Raw genomic sequence first — 9,537 nt, forward strand, 5'->3', positions numbered from 1 at the left:
AATTAATTCTGTCCAAGCCAAAACCAGCACAAGCAGGCATATGAAAAGTTCACCAAAAAAAATGACCCCCAAGGGAATAATAGAATAATCCTGATTTAAGCAAATGTAGCCCTAACTTAAACATTTTAGGCATGAAACAAACATTTTGTAACAGTCTTAATGTTGTAAAGATCTCTAAAGCAGTTCTCAGTAACATTATGTATGGGTATATAATTTCTTGTTAGATTAAGTCATCAGGAAGACTAAATAAAAAATATGCATACATATATTTAATTTTCTAAAATACATTATTTATTATTATATATAATTTTTTTTTTTCTAATCTTCATAGTCCACATTCAGGCTGAGCATCCAGATTTCCTCTTCTGTCTGATGGTTCATGCTCAAGTAATAAGGAATATCACACACCTTACGGCAGCAGGCTTGTCATCAGAGTCTGCCATCTAGGACAGAGAGAAATTTCACAACAGACAAAGTACTTTGAAGGTAATTCATAGGAGATTATTGTTGAGAATTGTGTTCATTTATTTTTCAGATGGATGATTTTTCATATAACGCTGATCTGTCCTCTTGTTTCCCCCTCCCTATTCTGTATCTTCCAATATCATCATCTTGCTGGTAAGAAAAAATCCATTTTGGTAACAGAGGGAGAGTGATTCTCCAGCTACCTTAAAGCATAACCTAAATTATCACCTTCATAAGCAATACAAAGTCATAAGTTCCTTCTGTGTTCATTCTTGTGATCACATGAATGAGCAGTACATGGTGTTTCTGCAGCATCTTTAATGGAGTGTCTCAAACTAATTTTCCAGCAATTACCAAATTATAACACATGTGCAACCTAAGATTTTCAATAGTCCCACTTGTTTCAACAGCAAACTTCATGTTCTTATAGTTTAGAATATTATGTTAAAAATACTTTAATTGCTTTTATCAAATTAATTGCTTTTAGAATTTGAAACTTAAATAGTAATAGAATTTTAAATGTATAATTATACAGTTTTAAGAAGTTTTATGTTTATTTAAAACCTGAACCTTCTAAAATTCTGAAACATGAAGTTACAATAGACAAATAGGTTACTCATTTTCTATCAGTGTTTCTATCTGTTTTCAATAACAATAAAGAATCCAAACTTCAGTTGAGCAATGTAGAAAAGTGAACTAAAACCAGAGTGACTTTAAATATTACTCACACAGCATATCTCTCAAGATTATTACCCTAAATGACATGAGGTACTAGATATTAACTATTTATGTGCATTTGTTCCTTTAAAAAGCAACAACAAACTAAACCCTGCTTTGCAGCTGTCACTTAGGTTTGCATCCAGAGAGAGGCAACAGAGTAGGAATTCACTAAAATTCCCTTTTAGTCACTGTCATACCCCAGACATGAGCCTTACTGGGAAGGTGACATAGATTCACTAACAGAATGGGGCTCCACTTTGATGGGAGCCTAAATTCAGAAAAGCAGTGACTACCATGGTAGGCTGTTACCACAAACCATATCACCTCCTAGATTAAAGCACTATGGTCCCAGTTTGGGAGAACAGAATGAGGGCTCTGAGCAGCCATGACAGAACCACTCAATGGAATGGAAAGTCATCTCCAGCATGAAGCTGTATCCACCCCCAAGTTTTGCAAACTTCTACTTTTAATTAGCTAGATTGCTCTTTAAAAGAGCTGTACAGAAACTGCTGACAGTTTTAACAGAGTAGCTCTTTCTCTGTCAAGAATTAGATTCACCTGTTGTTCCATATATACAACAATAAAAAGGCTAAGTATAAAACACAGCGGGTCTCATTCTTAATCACTTTTCTGGTTACGCAGCCTTTCAGGGTCCAACACAACAGACAGGTAAAAGGAAATGAGGTTCAGGTGAAACATGTACATAATATCATGGACCAAATTGTTATGGTGTCTACTTATATTTTTCAGGAAGCATTGCTGTTGGATTACTTGAAATGGAGTATCACGGTCTCTAAAATAGAGCACTCTCTAGTATGTGTAGGGGGGAGTTGATTGTTATTATTCCTCTCATGGTCATATTTTGGAAAAGCTGTGAATTTTCTTGCAGACAGGATACCTACCAGGTTTACTTAATTCCTAAATTCTTCAAACATGCTTTGGGGCCACGTTCTGGAATAATCTATACTAGTGGCTCCTTAAGAAAACTGCCAGCATTTGGTGTCACTTGAGATATTTTCCAGCACACGCTTATTAAATGGATTTTCCTGGCACTCTGTAAAAACTCCAGATGCCCTTGCAGAGATGGCACCTGATGCAGAAGACTGTCATAGCCTTTCCTAGAAACCCCCTGATATTGGCTGCAGCAGCATCGGGCCTGTCAGCAGCTGGAGCTCCACTCAACTTGCGCTGTGTGCCATGAACAAGTGATGGAATGTGACAGGGCTTTTTGGGAACACACCCAGCAGTGGGCACACATCACTATTTCTTTAATATCTCTGCATATCAGGCTGTATATATAGCTGGCTAATATACATGACATACATTGTATCATTGATATAATTGGATTAGATATAAATAACTTTTTTAAATAAAACATAATTCAGCTTCAATGACAGTAGCCTTTCATAAATATGGCATGGGGACCTCAGAGAAAGAATTATTCTTCAAGAACACCTAATGATAATGATGAAGCTGAGACAAAGGTAACATTTTTGGGTTTCCTGAGAATAACAGGAATATTTACATTAGCAAGAGAAAAAGTGGCTAAAAATAAGCTGAGCCAAAAATACATATTGCAAAGAATGGAAAACCCAGCTCCACACCAATCTTTTTTTTACCTTTCAGTTTACTTCCTCTGGATTTTTGTCTCCAGGACAATCTTCTCTTTAATATATGGGGGAAAAAAAATCTTTCCAAATTTTTGGAGAAATTTAGACACAAATAAAGGACAAATCTTTTTCATTTCAAATAATTGACTAAAGATTTGCTTTCACTTTAGAGAACTTACATTAAGGTTGTATTTAACCCAGTGCCTTCAACCATACTAATTACAGCATCCAAGTTTGTAAGCTCAGAAGCCTGCACAGATTGCCTTGTGGCCCTTGAAAAAGGTATCTCCCTGCATGCCAAGGCAGTGCACATCTGCCCAAGGGTTTTGGAGAGTCAGAGACCCGTTTCTGCCACTCCCTGATGCGGGCAGGTGCTGGGAAGAGCGGCAGCAACAGTGCAGTTTTCCCCTCCCTTCCTCTCTTTTCCACAGTCCTCCTCAACTTAGATTTACATTCACTGCAAGTACAGAAATTCTCTAAAAATGTGGATAACCTGGTCATCATGAAAATGGGTAATCTTGTGAATGCTTACTCATTTTCACAGCTTTATTCTTCCTCCTGAAGATAAAACTGCTGGGAATAATTATACAACTTTTGCATGTAAGCACATGGAGTTTACATATAGCATTTTGAAAAAAAAATAAATACATTCTCATTTCTAGATTTTGCATACCTAGCTCTTTGGGGCATATATGGGAAGTTGGAAAGCTATCTGCTTTAGTTTCTATGAACACAGTGAATTTCAGAAACCCTTTTTTTCTAGCCCTTGGGTATCATGTAAAAGCTGAGGACCCTGAAGAAAGCCTTATGTGCATCCCAGTCATGGCCTGGGCTGTCCCACCTGTCCTGCTCTAGTGCTTGCCCCACCTGGGAGGCAACTTCCAGTGGAATTTGTTATTATGAACATTCACATTTCAAAGGACACCCACAGCATCCAATGAAATACATGACACTGAGAACATACCCTGGTACCCTGACACTGATCAGCTTTTTCTTAGCAGGAATCCGACTTGAAATATTCCAATGGAGCACTTGTAAAGAAAGACTAGTGTTTCTGTTGAGGAGAAAGTAAATCAGGATCCTCTTAATTTCAGTGTTTGATTAAGTTCCCTTAACTTAATTTTTAAGTTTTTATTCTTCTAAAGTTTAAATCTAAAATAACAAAAAGGTTCACGTCTATTAGTTCCTGAAAAGCACAGGTCTAGTGTCTATTAGAAGATCCCTAAACACAGTGGCACATTACATTTTTCTTCTGTGTTAGAGGCAAAAACCTGTTTTTCTGGACACTCTGTAGCATATAAAGTTTGATTTTATTGACTTACACTTACACTAAAAGTAGCACTTTTAACTTATATTTACAATGGCAATCCAGTACCAATACATTATCACATTTGATTTATTTTGATAGCTAACCAATCTCATAGAAAATCAAAAGTGAATGCAGTAGGTTGTGGAAGAGAAAATGGAAGTTTAAATGGAAGAAGTAGCAAGTATGATTCAGTAGTTGAAAAACAGTAATACTATTTGCTATTTTATTTGAGGTTATGGTCTGTTCAGCATGTCTTACTACAGAAGGGGAGGAAAAAAACCCAAACACAAAACCCAATGTGTTCATTATAAACCCTATGATTCTGTCTCCAATATTAACTGGTAAATATGCTACTACTTCACATTGTGTGATGGACTATGCCTGACTACATGACTTGTAAGTCATGTGAAATCCTTAAAAATTAATGCCCTGGAGTACTGTAAACTTTATGAACCAAAACTGGGCATTTTAAACAACCTTTCAGTGGTTTTTATGAGACTTTCCTATACCTCATTAAAAACCTGGTTTGTGCTTTGACTAATACAAATTTTCTTTTCTTTTTTTCCCTATTGCAGTATTTTAAAAATGCCCTCCAAGCTGAAATTATGTACTTGCAGTGATTGCAGTGATATTTTCTTGTCTTTCATTCTTTTAACAGTTTGTAATTCTATGAAACTGAAACTTGCCCTTCTCACAAATTAGAATAGGGCTTTTACTTTTCATTTTATCCAAGTCATTAATTCTCAGAATTAAACAACATTAACTATCACAAACAGTAAACAATTGCTTCTGTGTATTGATTAAACCATAATATGTTACTGTGACCTAAATGGGAGCATTTAAACTCATATCCCCAGTGTAATTTTGGGCTAAACTGCTGAATACCAGCATTTCAAAATCTATTTGAGTGTTAAGGCCCAAGTGATAGATCACAGATGTCTTACCTATTAAGAAAGTGCAACAACACTGTATTAAAAACAAGTCTCTTGCTAAATACACTAGCAGTTTTCATGCTCAGAAAATATTTCTTTTTTCTTTTCATATATAACTGTCTCTTGTGACAGAATGATAACTCACTTGTCATCAATCAGTTCTAGGACATCCAGGAAATTGTGAATACACAACAGAGCTTCTTCAGCGTTTGACTGAAGTGGAACATTTTGAAATTCAATTAAATTTTAAATCAGTAAAAGGCCTTTTCAATTGACATTTTCCATGGCTGTATTTATTCTGTTTAAGTCATTTTTAATTCATCTTCTCATATTTTAATTTTCTTTCAGGCCATAATTATATATCAAACTCAAAGGACAATCTGCTTCTTATATCACAAATTTCTTTAGTTGCTACCAGTTTGGTGCAAAGGTTTGTGACAGCAGATAGAATAGGTAACACTGCATTTTCAACAGCTCAAAACGAAAAAATTTTGCTTGGGTGCCTTATAGTTTTTCCCCAGAGTGCCTTGATGCCCTTAACACTTCAGCTGCTAATGAAAGAAGAGGATAACCTGACTCTCTGAATCAGCAATTTGTTCAATAAGAAAGGGATTATTTCCACAGCTGTTCACTTAATAAGGACTTTCTTCCACACCTGGATATGTTTCGTATCATGTCTGCAATTAGCAGTGTTAGCATAAGTCTCAAAATTTCCCGTTATAGTCCCAGCAAGCAGACTTTAAGATAATTCAATTTTTGTAAGCAAATAGGAAAGGAATGTCTTTGCTTCATCTCCATTGCCAGCTGGTGATGGTGAGAGGTAAATTGACTCTGTGTCTTCAAGGCTCAAAGCAGGTGAAAACAACATTTGTTTTATTTTGATAAATATTTTCCTGAGGCCTATTCTCACTGAGCATTGCATTACTGCTTTACTTGGATCAGGAATATTATTTCAAAATGTTTCTCCAATGCCCCCTCCTTCTCATGCTTTGGTGCACACTACAGGTTTGGCTCATCATGCTTGATCTGAACTTCCTTTGGATGGAACTGAACTTCAGTGAGCTCTGCAGGTATTCACTGAGTGGGAGCTCAGGCATGGAACCAGACAAGACTTGGCCTGAAACCTCCTTTTCCTCCCCATGTGTGTACCATGGACAGGGCGTGCTCAGTCTGGTTTGCTCACCAGGACCATTCACATTGCTAAACCTGACTGAGGAGCAAACATAATCCCTCTGTTTCCTTCTCTCTGCTTACAAAATAAAGTTGTTATGAAATGTAAATGCCTAAGAACATGAACCCTGGAAAAACTTGATGTCAATCACTCTATGCTAATATATGTAATGAAATGCAAATGTCTGTTTACAAAATTAGTTTCACAAGGAATTGCTTAATGTCTGTTGGCCTGATATTTTTCAAAGATCGAGATCAAAGCAGATATATGCATGTTACTTTTCACTTAAGTGGACAGGATTACACAAAGTTGGTTGTAGAACAGCCATCCTTACCATAGGCTATATTACAGCAGTTATGACTGTTTTATAATTGACATTTTTTGGAAAAGCATTTCATATTCAGAAAGATGAGTAGGTTTACCTGACAGGAGCAGGAACATACTGACCTCATCTAAATGGGTAAAGGCTCATGGGAGCACTTCTGATGAAGGTTTTATAAAAATGTCAGACAGAATGATTTTACAGACAGCAGGCCCCATGAACCCTCATATGGTATTTTCAAAAGCACTAGCATGCACTTGTAAGATGATGAATGCACTAATAATGTGAGAGAAGAATAAAGTAGGCTGCAAAGATCTAGCTGGGTCTCTAAGTTAAAGATCAAAAAAATATTTCCTGTTGCTCAGATTTTTTTTTCATTTTAAAACTATTCAAATGTCAGAGACAGGTTTATGACCTCTTTGAACTTGCTACCATTCTAATATTGGAGTGCTTGCAACTGAAATATTATGGTTCAATTTCAACAAACAGGTAATTCCAGATCAAAACACATACTTTCTTCCCTACTCTGTTATTACTTTAAACCAACTTGGGATGCTGGAGTGTCTCCAGAGGGTAATCCACCCAAAGATTATTCAGGAGCTAAAACAGGAGGAATTTTTCCCATTCTGAAAATGTCTCTCTCTAGTTGAAAAGAGAGAATAATGTGTAGTATATGCTGACTGTTTAGGTAACAATACTTCAGTATGAAAATTCCCATTCTCAGTGTCCATTTAAAATTTTTGTGGTGGATGAGAAAATTCCCTTAAAAATCTTTCTATCAGTGCTAGCTTCTGTTCTCAAGTCCTAATTCTTTCCTCTTTTGAACTTACTAGGTTTGCACGTGTGATACCACTCCTTTGACACAAATGGGTGCTTGATCAGATTTCTGAGCTCAGGCCAATGCTGTTCACCATTAACCATCAGCTCTTCTTCCTTTCCAGCATTGTCCTTGTCTAGAACAAGCCCAGACTCTTTAATTAAACATAATTGTCAATGCTGTTTCTTTATCTGACTGCTCAGAAATGCTCAGATCAGTTGCTTTCTGATGCTCAGATGGGACCAGAGTCAAAAAAGAAACAGAGTTTTGGGTAGCAGTGGCTTGTGCAGTGCTGTAACCTCAGGGCATTTCCTGACCTTCATTGCTCTACCAACCTCTTTGCAACCTTGTGGGTGCCAGTGAGAAAGTGAAAAGGTAAATTCAGTGTAACCATTGCTGGCTGGGCCTCTGCACTAAATCCTGCTGCCCCACCTGGAATGTTTAACCTGTGGTGTCCCTGTGATTCCATGGGTAGGAATGGAGGTTTCTGTGCTGCTTTAGTACAGGTGTACATTCTCACTCATTACAGAACCAAAGGTAAAGAAATCCTCATGGTCAGCTTGTTGAATTTTCCTGGTTTTGAAATAGGGCTTCACCTAGTCAGTGTATGTAAAAGGAGCTACATCCTTCCCAAAATTATTTCACATGACTTCTGAATAGAAAATAATTCCTTTTATTTCATAAAGAAAATTAGTAAATTTAGTAAATTCATTTTCATTCAGTCTACCCCTCTTTAAAGCAAGTGTTCAAAACCATTTTACAAAGCTTTTATATGAGCTTACACATTAATTTAGATCCTTTCAACTGCTGTATGGCTAAATATTGAATATTTATGTCATCATAAAATTTAAAATTTCTGGGATTTTAGAAAAACTTGTTTTATATTCTTCAACAGAAAGTTCCATTTGAAACAAAGGTAGATAGTTGTATTTTATTTATATTTCCAGTAGTGGAATTATGACTATAATTTCTTCTAGCTGTTTTTTACTTTTATGAAAAAATAAAAAAAAAAAACTAGGAAAGGAAGACCCATATATGCAGAAAATTCTGAACTCCACAAATTTCATTTACAATAGTCATTTCATTTACAAGTCACACTATGGTTGCAAAGGAGCATATTCTTAACTTTATTTCCAGATCACAGAATATTCTAAGCTGGAAAAGAAACACATGGATCATAAATTCCAAATTTTTTTGGAATTATGTATCATCAGATGTGTGTGTTTTGGTTGGACTTCTTTAATTTTTTGAGGGGGATGTTTGTGTAGTTTTGTTTTTTCCTGAGATCTGCTTTAAAAGAGTGAAGCGTTTCGAGGCAATCTCATCTATATCTGAAATAATAAGTCCTGATGTGTCTCAGGTGCAGAATGAGTCTGTGCCCAGCCAGAGCTGTCCAGTGCTCTAAATTTCAGAATGCTTATTAGCTAAAATCCACTGCTGTACCTCAGCAGGATAAATCTGTTCGTGGTACATTTATTTGAGCTGTGCAACATTTCCAGCTTCAAAGAGAAAGGGACTCATGGTAGCCTGAGCTTTATCAATTGTAATAAAGGTGAGGTTATGCAATGCGTTTCAAGGCATGGATACTATGAGAATTCTTCATCACTTGGACTATCCCACCCCCCTTTTTTCTTTTAATCTACATAGTAATCCTATCAGGCATGTCACAGACCAGAGATAATTACATCCAAAACAAACAACAAGCCTACCTTCTCAGTCCGACTCCCTCCAGCCTGCTGGCCTCAGCTCTTTAGTTCTTGACACAGCAAATTCTAATCAAAAACTTAACTCAGAAGAGCAGCAGTTCTTGTTAGTCCCTGCACTTAGTATGACCTATTTAAGATATCATCCTAGCCCTGCTAATCTCGGAAATTCAATCGATAAACCTGGCTCTGCTCTTTCAGGTGCCTGCCCTAACACAACACATTAAATGCAAGTGCAGTGACCTTCCCCAGTCCTGATATCAATCAAATGCCAAATGCCACTGCTGGCATTGACCTTCATCTTATCACTGCAGGCTTTGTAGGATCTCTCAGTGAAACACAGTGGTCGGACTTGATTCTAATTCTAAACCACATTCTGTCATTGGTATAAAATCAAGATACTGTAACGTCCTTGATTAACTCAAGCAATAATCACAAACGTACAGCTCACTTGATTTGTTGTTTTCCAGTCATACCTTCCTTCCAGT

At 36.6% G+C, this 9,537-nt stretch overlaps 1 long non-coding RNA gene across 1 annotated transcript; it reads right to left on the reverse strand.

Moving 5' to 3' along the window:
- Positions 1 to 268: 268 nt before the first annotated feature.
- Positions 269 to 9,252, reverse strand: LOC132324005 (uncharacterized). The gene is made up of 2 exons (XR_009485489.1): positions 9,056 to 9,252; positions 269 to 443 (listed from the first exon to the last, which is right to left on the reverse strand). It is a non-coding gene; the product is annotated as an uncharacterized LOC132324005 (long non-coding RNA).
- Between the last annotated feature and the right edge of the window lie 285 nt (positions 9,253 to 9,537).

This window comes from Haemorhous mexicanus, chromosome 2 (genome assembly GCF_027477595.1).
Source record: "Haemorhous mexicanus isolate bHaeMex1 chromosome 2, bHaeMex1.pri, whole genome shotgun sequence".
In the NCBI taxonomy this organism is placed as follows: domain Eukaryota; kingdom Metazoa; phylum Chordata; class Aves; order Passeriformes; family Fringillidae; genus Haemorhous; species Haemorhous mexicanus.